Consider the following 11,453-nt stretch of genomic DNA (forward strand, 5'->3'; position numbering starts at 1 on the left):
GATTGTCAGAAGGTCACAAATCACATGACCTTGGGACACAGCAACAGTCATAAATATGAATCAGTTGCCGAGCATCTGAATTTTGATCACATGATCATGGGGATGCTACAAAGGTCGTAACTATGGAAACGGTCATACGTCACTTTTATCAATGCCGTTGTAACGTTGAACTGTCACTAAATGAACTTTTGTAAGTTGAGGACTACCTGTAGTGCCAATAACGTATGCTAGATTGTACCCATGAAATAAAAAAGATAAATAGAAGAACATTACTTTAAAATGGGAAAATTATTTTAAGCTGCTCTGATAGGTATGAGATCATATAATGATATTTTAAAAATGTTATTAGACTATATACACGCAGCAGCAAAAAACACCACCTGTAAACAATAATGAGCCCTATAGGATATATTGTTTGGTGTGTACTTCCTTGCAGGGGTGGAATTCAGAAATCCCGGCAACTAGTTCAGTGCCCGGTTGTTGGGTGGGTGTGACCATGGTGGGCGGGGCCTACTGGAACTTCCTGTTTGCTGCTTCCGATGGGCCTCTAGAGCCTGGGGAGGCCGTTTTTGCCCTCCCAAGGGTCCAGAGGCCTCCCCTGGGCCTCTGGGAGGGTGGAAACAGCCTCCCCCGGCCTCTGGAGGCCCACCAGAAGCCAGAAACAGACCCATTTTGCGACTTCTGGTTTTTCTGGGAAGGCCATTTTTCACCCTCCCAAGGGTCCAGAGGCCTCCCCTAGGCCTCTGGGAGGGCGAAAATGGCCTCTCCTGGGCTCTGGAGGCTCTGGAGTTTTGCCACTTCTGGTTTTTCCAGGAAGGCCATTTTCCATCCTCCCAAGGGTCCAAAGGCTTCCCCCAGGACTCTGGGAGGGCGAAAATGGCCTCCCCGGGCTCTGGAGGCCCTCCAGAAGCCGTAAACTGGCCTGTTTCTGGACTTCCAAAAGGCCCATTTTCCCCCCTCCCACAGCCTCTACGCAGACCCTGTACTTACCTCCATCAAAAATGGGCTGCGTGGAGACTGCTGGAAGGGGGGGGAACGGGGGCATCCGGTCAGTTGAAATACCAGTTCGACGAACCAGTTGTAAGTTTAACATCTGGTTTGGCCGAAATCGTCCAAAATGGTAGAATCCCACCCCTGCTTCCTTGGCTATTTGGGGTTTTAGGATATTTTACAACAGTATTATATTTCTTTTGTTTGTGTTAATGGGAGTCAGAGTGAAATGAAAAGTTTTGTGCGTGTTTATGTGTACATTAGAATGCCTGTCCACTAGTCCTCCTATGGATACTTTTAGCCCCACTAGGCAGATCAGACCGGGAAATCAATTCCATAGGAAAACTAAAACTACTTTTATTGGGATTGCTGATTATAACATTATCTGACAAGTCTGACTGGGTTGTACCATCTCTTCTTTCCTATAGTTCAGTGAATTAAGGAAAAATTTGTATGATCAAACTGTGAGTGTCTTCAAGGTGAATCTCTGCAAAGATTCTTCTGATTTTTCTCAAAGCAGGAACTCTGACTCCATAAGGACTCTGAGAATAAGATTAATTACTAGATCCAAGTGGGGAAGTACAATTTCATTCAAAGGTAAAGATGGAAGATCCCCAGCACCAGAACACAACCACCCATGGGCTACACAGTTTGCTATGAATGAACCTGACTTGGTTCCTCTACAGGAACCAGGTAAGATTCACTAGAGTCGTCACAGAGGCATCGTGACATATCGTGACTTTTTTCCCCTTCACTAAACTGGGCGTGGACATGGCCACCCCATGACGGGCCATGAGTTTGACAGCCCTGCACTAGTACATGACTTCAATAACACCGAACTTCTCTTACCAATATTGATTGCCCCTGTCCATGGAGAAATAAGGACCGGAAACACTGTAATGCTACATATCACTCCCTCACAGCCTTCAGTCATTCCAGAATGTTACCATGATTGATGGCATCAAAAGCTATTAAGAGATTAGGGAAAACCACAATGGTTGCACCTTCCCATCCCTGTTCATTCCCAGGTCATCCACAAGTGCGGCAAATGCTGCCTATATGTTACACCTCAGCCTACACTACCCTGCAAATGGTCTAAATAATCATTTTCTTCAAGGGCCCACTGTAAACAAAATACAATCTCAACAACCTTTCCCCAAAAGAGAAGATTGGAGACCGGACAAAAGCTGTCTAACACAGTTGGGAAGGAGTCTTGAGAAAGAGGTGTATCACTGCCTCTTCAAGGCCTGTGGAACCATCTCTCAGATAGCCTACCCCGATTATAAGGATCCAGCTGTCGGTCACTTCCTGTATGACTTTAACCAAGCAACAGGCACAAGATCTACAGTAATACACAGGTGGCTGGGTTAACAATATAGAGAATTCTGTCTACTTTCTCAGGACTCAAGGGTCAAACTTGTGTCAGAGCAAAATATGTTTCCCCACTCTAGATTCCCAGGTTCTGGCCTATCCTAAATTAAAAAAGACAATTGCAAGAAAAAATTAAAATGAATTGTTGAACAGTTGAAGGCAATAGGATCTGATGGTGGTTTTCAAGATATAACAATCTATTTGCTTGCTCAGCTCTTGAATTTCATGGGAAATACTTCTGGGCTTATATTTTTTCTGTTAACATAATAATACACTTGTTTTTTATTGCTTAATGTCTTTATGGCTTTTTTAAACACTAGGCTCTTTAAACATTGACAGTAATATATCTTGTCACTGCCATACTTAAAACCAGAAGGGACCGATGGGAATACCTACGAGAAAGAATAGCTGCTACAATGACATTTTGTTGTAATTCAGTCTAAATTTCAAATATTCCTCTTTCACATAATCAAGTGGTATGAAATCTTTTTTAAAATAGCAAGTATACAGCACTGGCTGAATTGGTACTTAGCATTGGTCTTTTTAGAATATGCATAAAAGCTTCCAGTAGGGAGTGTTTTAAGGACCATCCTTTGAGAGCACAAACTCACATATGTACAATCAGTAGACATCAAGGTTGTATCTCCAGCTACTCTTGAAATGTTATTTAGCTAATGCACAAGTGTTACAGTTAAGCAGTTAGCGCTAAAAATGAAACAAGCTGTTGTACACAGCTACACCTTTTTATTTGGAATAACATCTGTATGTTATAGTACTGCACGAAATAAATTTAGCATGCAATTGTTCTTAACTAGGTGAGTACTTGCATTATAAAAATGCTGCCAAAGTCAAGTGCCCCTTTTTCATTGCTTTATTTACATAATGCTTGAGTGCATGCATACTCAGGCTCTACATTCTGAGTAATTCTGGGTTTCACAGCACTGCCATCACTTTTGAATGCATGCTGGAATTGAATGTAAAGATTCATCAACTACTGGTAAGGTGAATTTGTCAGGGAAATCTTCCTTGGAGAATTTAGTCATGATAAATTGCTCAAACTAGCTGCTGGTTTGTCCAAACATTTATATAGAATTATCACATAAATAGGGGTAGCTATTCAATCTGTGAATGCAGGATTCTGCTTCAGATTAATCCATATGTTCTATTTTGTAAGCAATTGTAGGTCACCTGTTATTTGTGATAAAAATGATGATAAAATAACATTGCAAACTATCAGTGTTTGTTGAGTAAATGTGAACGTTGAATACCAGAGTTAATGAAATGGTGAATTTGAAGTCTAGAAATACAAAATGATTAGAAATTAATTTCAGCTCAAGTTGAATAGTCTCAAGCATATCACATTTGACATTATCTAGTAGCAGATATCTGATAGCAAAAGCATATAAATAGTATTTTAACAGTCAACTTGCAACCGAATTTAGAATAATTAAAATGAATAGCATTGGCAAAGTATTCAGGGATGTTTTAACAAAAATGAAGCATTTTCCTCACAGTATTAAAATATCTCTATAGTTCAGTGCATCTATTTTGGAGATTTGGAAATGACTATATATTTTGGAGGCTTCTATTGCTTCATTGACAGCCCAGTAGAAGTGCTGTTTCTCTGCTTTCTAATGTTTTGTGCAGCCCTGTAAAATTCATTAATTAGCATGCTATCAAAAGAACCTAATTTTGCTTTTTTGCAGTCACTTTTATACTAAGACAATTTTTGAAATATGAATGTTTGACAAGCAAACTTCTATTCTGTTCTAAAAGGAATGTTTGTCAAAAGGGACATGTTCTTTTTTGTCTAAAAGTATACAGTATATAAGGTGGAGCTGAACAGCAAGACTGACCCTCTGTGGCTTAGCAGAAGAATTTCAGTATGTATTCAGGGCTTTATTTCTTTTATTCATATGCAATTACTAGAAACTGACTTCTGTTTCAGGATAAAATGGCATATAGGTTTGTCTGAGAATGCAAGCCTTCTTCGGTTTAGTATTTGATTTCTAGTTACACTAATTTAGCTGAAGTTGAAACACTTTCTATTGCTATAGGTAAGCTAGAACCATTTTTATCTATTCATATGAAAAAAACATGGAAATTTAATTGTTACTTTTCAGGAGAGATCCAGAATACAAGTTTTGCTGGATGCCCGTTTTGCATCTATCAAAAGTTCTATCGTAAAACAAACAGCAAACAATTTCATTTCCATCCCTTTTCTTATTTTGTAAGATTGACAATAGTAAAAGCGGTACTGTATATTGATTGAGACTTGATCAAAACCTCATTTTCAACTTATTTGTCACCTCTCACAAACTTTGTCCAATTTCTAGTTTACCAATTTGAAATATTTTCAAAGTAGAGTAATCACTAATTCTTCAAAGGAAATTTTTCATTGAAAAAAATTAAAAGGTGACTAACTTACTTAACTTAATCACATTTATGTGAATATTGAATTCTCAAAGACATACAGTTTGGCCAATCAGCCTTATAAACTGAGGAGTTTCTTCTCCCTGTAAAATCGGCTTTTCTTCTATCTCTTTCCATCTACAAATTATCTAGTTGTTCACTAGGAACTTATGCTTAGTCCAGATACAAAATTATTGGAAATAATGTTTCTGGTATTCCTGAGGAATAAGGATTATTTCAAAGGATTTTTTTATTTTAAAAAATGCCAATACCTAAATCCTTAAAAAGATGCATTTCTGTCTCAGTTGATCTATAATCAGTTTTTAACTCAGTTGCCCTAAATACAACTGAGTTAAATACAAGATATATTTCAAGAATAGACATATTTTTCCATAGCAATACAACCATGTAAGAATTGTTATCTGTGCTGCAGATATGCGTAATGGGCTGTGAAAATAACTTTGAGAGACAAAAGCAATAGATACAGTCTAGACAATGGTCTAATAAACAAAATCTGAGCCCATACCAGCCATGTAATTTGAGAAAACACCTCAATTGGGGCTTGACCTTTCTAGTCTCTGGAATGTAAAGGCATGGAAAGGAGATGTGCTTTGGTCTTGCAAGATTCCTTTGCTATAGCCTTGTAAGAAAAGTACCAGTAGTATTAATATTCATTATTTTGGTTTCTTGACCTGACTACCTATAAGGGCTGACAATATGGTTACGAGTGCACATTAATTTACTGCATCCTGTATGTCGTATTTTAAGAATCAATGTGATGCTGTGATTCGGATACTGGACTAGAAAAGAATAAAACTATTTTAATCCATCCTCAGCTACAGGAGCTCACTGAAACTTTGGACCAGTCACTCTTTCCTGCTCAGTCTATATCTATAGGCTGAGGACAAACGCAAAGTGGAGCAATATTAACACTATCTTTAGCTGCTACAGGAAAGGTGCTCCATTGAAGTTGGGTAATAAATTATATTGAAGTGTGGACTGTGTTGTATCTCAATATCACTGGCAACATATGTTCTTTGCCTGCTGTCTCCCAAGAGGCAGATAAAAACTGTATTCATTTTTCTTTTATTTCAAAATAAAAAAAAATCAAAAGGAAGAGGAAATAATACAGAACATTACATAGAATTTTTTTAAAAAATCCCAACATCTAACATTGACATAGAATCTATTCTCGCGAGCATACCATACCTTCCTTAAACTGTTTAAAAACAGTTTATATAATCAATTGTGCTGGCTGTATATGGAAAACATCCAACAAAGCTGAGATATTAAATCTTAAAAGTGCTTATGGTGGAAATGCCATATTTCAAGTTCAGGTCCCTGCTGCTCTAATTACTACAATAAGTACTGCAAAAACTGCTCACGGGATGAGCAAAACAAGCTGAGCTTTCAGTCAGGTTAAGTGACCAGCGTCTTCAGGATCATAGATCAGTTCCAAGACCCCAACTTCTTCTTTTCCATGATTGGAAAAATTAGTAAATTTTAATTACTTGAAGGAACTTCATAGAGTGCTTCATAGAGTGTGTGAGGCAGTTAAAAATACATCAACCACATGCAACTGACAAATTAACAACGTGCAGAAATAATACGTCTGCCAACCCAAAGGCTTACTTTTTAATAAAATATTTAATCAAAAAAGTTAAACCAGCTTTGCTCTCATTGTTGAAAAGGGAAGTAGAAGTTTGAATTGGCTGCACAGTTACTAGTGCCTTTTAAATAATACTATTAAAAACCTGTGCAGAACCCTGCCAAATATGAAACTAACCAAACAAAAAGTTATTATTCCTACCAATTTTATGATACTTAATTTATATAAATACCTATATGTTCCTTCCTTTTTAATTTCCACTTTAAACATTGTTCCCAAGACCTTTAACAGCATGTGCAGCAATGCAACATAGAAAGCTGGCATTAAGTCATAGAAAAGCATTTTCCAGTTGTTTTTAAAATAGGAACAATTGATTTTTCTATAGGCTACTTTATATATTCACATACAAATTAACACTTCTAATATTCATAAATATTGGAAAAAGAATCTGTAATGAAGAAAGCAGTTCTTACATTTTTAAGAAAACTTTGCTTGACTTGTTTGGGAATGAAAAAACCTTTTTCCACCAAAGCCCTCCCTAATAAAACTAATAAATACCAAGCCATGTTTTAACATATTCTTTCTTGGTTCATCTTACTGATTCATGTACCCTAATGTCATTGCAGACATACATCTTATTACATTATTTTTGTAGTTCCCTGCTTCAATTGTGGATGAAAGCAGCTTAGAACGTCAACCATTGCACTATCCTCTTGTACAACAGCCTAGAAAACAGAAGAAATTTCCAATTGAAAGGAGGCTACAATTTCAAAACTGTTTGCAAAAGAGAAATGATAAGTAATCTGCACTTCTTACAAACCAAAAATATATATTACATATAATACAGTAATGCTACTGAATTTCATCACTGCTGAAGAATTTATGTAAGTATTTCTATAAAGCTAGTGTTGATCAATGCAAGTGCAGAATTTGATGTTATATTTACAACTAAATAAGAACACTTTAACATTTAGTCATTTATTTTGCCAAATACATAGGGTGTATAGCCAAAGTTAGTTTAGCAGAATATGACCCATCTGTGAAGAAAGTGATAAGAATGTACTTACAAAATAATAAACTATGATCTTTTTAAATGTAGTCAATTCAATAGTGAACTGGAAAATGAAATATTGTTAAAATAAATATTTATCCAAAGAAGAAGTTGACAAGTTGAATGTTGATCTGGATCACTCATAAATATACAACTATACTTAAGGTTTACAAATTGTATAGCATTCAGAATTTGCCAAGAGAATTGCACTAGTCCAGGCAGTTGGCAGAAATCAATTAAAAGGCATAAAATAAATAGAAATCAGGAACTTATTCTATTGGGCTAGTCTACTTATGCCTGTTATCAGAAACCAGGATACAATACAATATACAATACGGTTACTTTTTAAACTTAGATCATCTTTTGTCCAGTTGAGCCCTGGCTAAAAATCAACAAAATGTAGCTACTTATGTATGCCTTCCACAATGACTAAAACAGAAACTTAGGGCTCCACAGACTAGACACTTGAAGTCAATTGAAAAAACTTGTGATCATACTGGTACCTTTGCAAGATATCGCAATTTAACCTTTCCAATAGAAATTTGTGATAAAAAATTTAACTTCACATGGATGTTCAACAGAGGTGGTATTCAGCAGGTTCTGACCAGTTCTGGAGAACTGGTAGCGGAAATTTTGACTAGTTTGGAGAAGCGGCAAATACCACCTCTGACTGGAGATTTTCCCCTGCCATGCCCACCAAGCCACATCTACAGAACCGGTAATAAAAAAATTTGAGTCCCACCACTGATGTTAAATATCTACAGATTCTCAATTTTGAAATCCCTTTCAGTAGCAGAAAGGTTTAAGGAGAGATCTCATTGTAAATAAAAACCCTCATATATTATGGGTAGTAAGAAATGTTAATGAAAACGGGTAGTAGTCATGTTTGAGTAGCCAATCAGTCTTGCAAGAATAAAGAGGAACAAATCTCATTTTTAAAAAATTTGCAGTAATCCGTTGCTTAGTCCATTCCAAATGTATCTAAAAGAAATTCTTTGGAAGCCACAGAAAAATAGCTTTGTTGTCATTGGTGAGAGTCTTCCTTCCAACTATCTAACTCAAGTTATGTATGGAGTTTTTCATTTTTGGCTTTTAATATTTTGTGTCTTCTGAATTTAACTTTAAGATGGCTGCTTCAGGCTTTAAAAGTGCAGAGTAATGTACAAAACCACACATTTCTGCCCATTATAGAATATGAAAGGAATGTTTCCTGTGGTGGAAATAAATAGGATGGTCACCCACAGTTTCCATTGATTTAAATTCTACAGTAAATTCATGGGAATTGCAGCTGCTTAGAGTCTTTGAAATTGGTCACCGTTCACGTCCCATTGGTCATAGCCTGCATTTATCAATTGAAGTGCTTAACCTTAGGTGCCCAGTTTGAATTTTTCCTCCTTCGTTGCTTACATGATCATAGGAGTTAATTTCATTGTCAAAAACCCACTATTCAAAAACAGCCATGCCACCTTGAAGTGAAACTGTATGTCTAAAAATCTAAACTTCTTTCATTCTACAAGAGAGAAACTCTAAGATACTGAATCTTACAAAACATCAAATACTGGTGAATTGGGGAACTCTTTGTATTTAGGTTCTTTCATAATAATAACCAGTTGAGGAGAATTATAATCAGGATTCACATCTCAATGTGCCAGTAAGTTGATGGACTTCTATATCTGCTCTCTTGGACTTCTTTTGTGATGTCACCATAGCTCTACCTTAAAAGTAGACTTGCTCCCAGTTTCTATGAAATGCTATTTGTCTGTGCTTATCCCCAAATCTAAAAGTAACTTTAGCTAAACTTGCAGCAAAATATTTATAACAAAAAGGATTACTTTGGAAAGTAGAATAGTAAATTGTACAGTTGGAATCTTTATCCTTTGATTATGTAGCTGAATGAACAAATGTATTTTTATTCATTCTGTTCTAATTTAATTCCTCTTTGCAAATGACTTGATAGCTGACCTATTTTTTATATCTAGTACCTCTGGGAAAACAAAAAAATAAAAAAAAATTCTTTTAAAATGCAGTCATACTTGTTAATCATGACATTTTATGATTCATGTTCCAAGCCTTTGTTTTAACAAAAAATAGGAACAGAAGTTATATAAACAGATAAAGCTTTTGCATATTCTCTTAAAATTATTGAACTTTTACTCAGTGAATTGTATTTTAATAGTAGAGCCAAGGGAAAATATGTTCCTTCTTATTTTATAAATTGCTTTATGTTTTAACATTCTGCAAATAAGAACTTTAAATAATACTTCATTTTTCTTCTATATGCAAGCTTTGTTTAAGGTAGGTTTGGCTTTCTTGGAAAAAAATTAAATGAAATCATTTTAAAATGTTACACTAGCTAATAGAGATTATGAGAAACTATTGCTCTCTCCATGTGTGCATGACAATTTAATGTCCAAAAATGCTATTCTATAACTACTACTCAGAAATCAATCTCCATTTAGTACAACTAGAGAAGAAAGCATAGAATTCCAAAGTGGATGCTGAAACGCAACCATGTATTTTGATATTCTGAAAAAAATGGGTTATATAAACCTTATACAATTTAATTTTATGCTTAAGAGCTGTGATTCAAAATACAGTTCAGTTATCTTGACATATCAGGAAAGCATGATCCTCTGTCCCTGCTAACTAATTCCAATTGTAATTCCAAGCTTTATTTACTGCCTACCCAATGTATATAAACAGATGCTATGATTTGCATCTGTAGGGGCAAGACCTTGATAAGGACTGTCAATAAGTTGTTATATGGCTCGTTTGAGAATGGAGTCTTCATACTTTTTCAAACTTGGTAGTTCCTTGATTTATGGATGATGTCACGATGGGAGTCACAATTCAAACAACAGCTTTTAGTCTGACTTTTAGAGTGCTGTATATTTTTTATATATATTTAGTGCTATCGGTCTACATGGCAGTACGCAGAGTGCTTTTCTTTGGTTTGAAAACTTAGCCATCTATAATTCAGTCAGATGGGAGCAACAAAGCAGAGAGGGATTAAGAGAAAAGGATTAAATACTTTAATTGTTTAAAAATAGTGTCCCTCATTCTTCATTCTTGTGGGTCTTTCCATTTTCCACTTGCCTTCCACTTGCCTGTTGGTTGGTTTTTTATTCCATCTTCATTTAGTGCATCATACATAATGCTCCTATGCCCTATTCTTCCCACAACAACAACCCTGTGAGATGGGTTAGAAGAGAGAGAGAGAGAAAGAGAGACTAGCCCAGAGCCATTGAGTTGATTCACACTCTTCTCATTTTTAGTTCCTACATTTACTACAGCTTTTTTAGTGTAGTGCCACATATACTTTCTCATACAAATAAGTGCATTAATAATTTTAATCGTGATTGTTCAGGTTGTGATGAACTAGGGGTCAGAGGTGGCATGTATGTGTTTAACCATCACAAATATACTTTATATTGTAGTGACCTATGCTATATATTAGTGAAAAATAGATGCTGGGGGCCATTTCTTTATTTTATTAATTAAGCTTATTTGCAGTATTGTTTTATCTTCTGAGATCTCATTAAGCCCTATGTATCATATTTTCCTTCTCTTTTAAATATGGTAAACTACAGAAACTCCAAAACTAGGAACTTCGAGAAAGCCTGCCATATCAAAAAATACTTTGGGTATAAAACAAGATTACTCTAAGAAAGAACTTTTAAATAAATGTTTTAAAAAATTATTAACAAACCGGGGCTAAGCAGCATTCCTTAATTGACTTATTTCATTTTTTTACTCCTACTTTAGTTTTGAATTATGCTTTTTATTCTTTTTAAGGGCTAACACCTCTGTGGAAGGGGAGCCAAATGTCAGCGAGAGTGCGGTTTGCAGCTTGCTTGCCCTTGGCTGCCATGGAAATGGGGAAGGGATTTTTGGCATTTGAGGTGGGGAAGTGAGCTGATGTGAAGTGTTCCCATGAGAATTGGAAGGGAGGTTTGCTACCCATCAACTAAGTGGAGTCGTTTTGACTTTTCCAAGGCTGACTGTCCTGGGCCTTTGGAG

The sequence above is a fragment of the Notechis scutatus genome, chromosome 6, assembly GCF_049901735.1.
Source record: "Notechis scutatus isolate UNSWTSFEM ecotype Mainland chromosome 6, rNotScu1.2, whole genome shotgun sequence".
In the NCBI taxonomy this organism is placed as follows: domain Eukaryota; kingdom Metazoa; phylum Chordata; class Lepidosauria; order Squamata; family Elapidae; genus Notechis; species Notechis scutatus.